This window comes from Anarrhichthys ocellatus, unplaced genomic scaffold (genome assembly GCF_004355925.1).
Source record: "Anarrhichthys ocellatus isolate YVR2014 unplaced genomic scaffold, GSC_Weel_1.0 scaffold30, whole genome shotgun sequence".
NCBI lineage: Eukaryota > Metazoa > Chordata > Actinopteri > Perciformes > Anarhichadidae > Anarrhichthys > Anarrhichthys ocellatus.
Genome location: NW_022280060.1, coordinates 5,164,030 through 5,164,351, shown reverse-complemented (window position 1 = coordinate 5,164,351; position 322 = coordinate 5,164,030). Strand labels below are relative to the sequence as shown.

Below are 322 nucleotides of genomic sequence, written 5' to 3'. Positions count from 1 at the left end.
ACACACACACACACACACACACACACACACACACACACACACACACAGCGTGAGAGTGAGACATTATTGAAGGCGAGCATGAAAAGTATCGGACAATACCGACGGCAGCAGGTGGAGACCCCACAGGGATGGCATCTTTCTCTCCCTTTCTCTCTCCAATTTGCTTTCGTTTTATTGAGACAGTAGGGAAGCTGAGGGGAACACAGTCCATTCTGGCAGGATTCGATCCTCGGCCAGCAGGGGAACATGTGGCTGCAGAGGTGGTGCCTTAACCTTCCACACACACACACACACACACACACACACACACACACACACACAC

At 51.6% G+C, this 322-nt stretch overlaps 1 protein-coding gene across 2 annotated transcripts in view; it reads left to right on the top strand.

The window, feature by feature from the left end:
• Positions 1-322, top strand: part of onecut3a (one cut homeobox 3a) — a 19,902-nt gene that overhangs the window by 15,571 nt on the left and 4,009 nt on the right. The gene's annotated exons all lie outside the window — the stretch shown is intronic.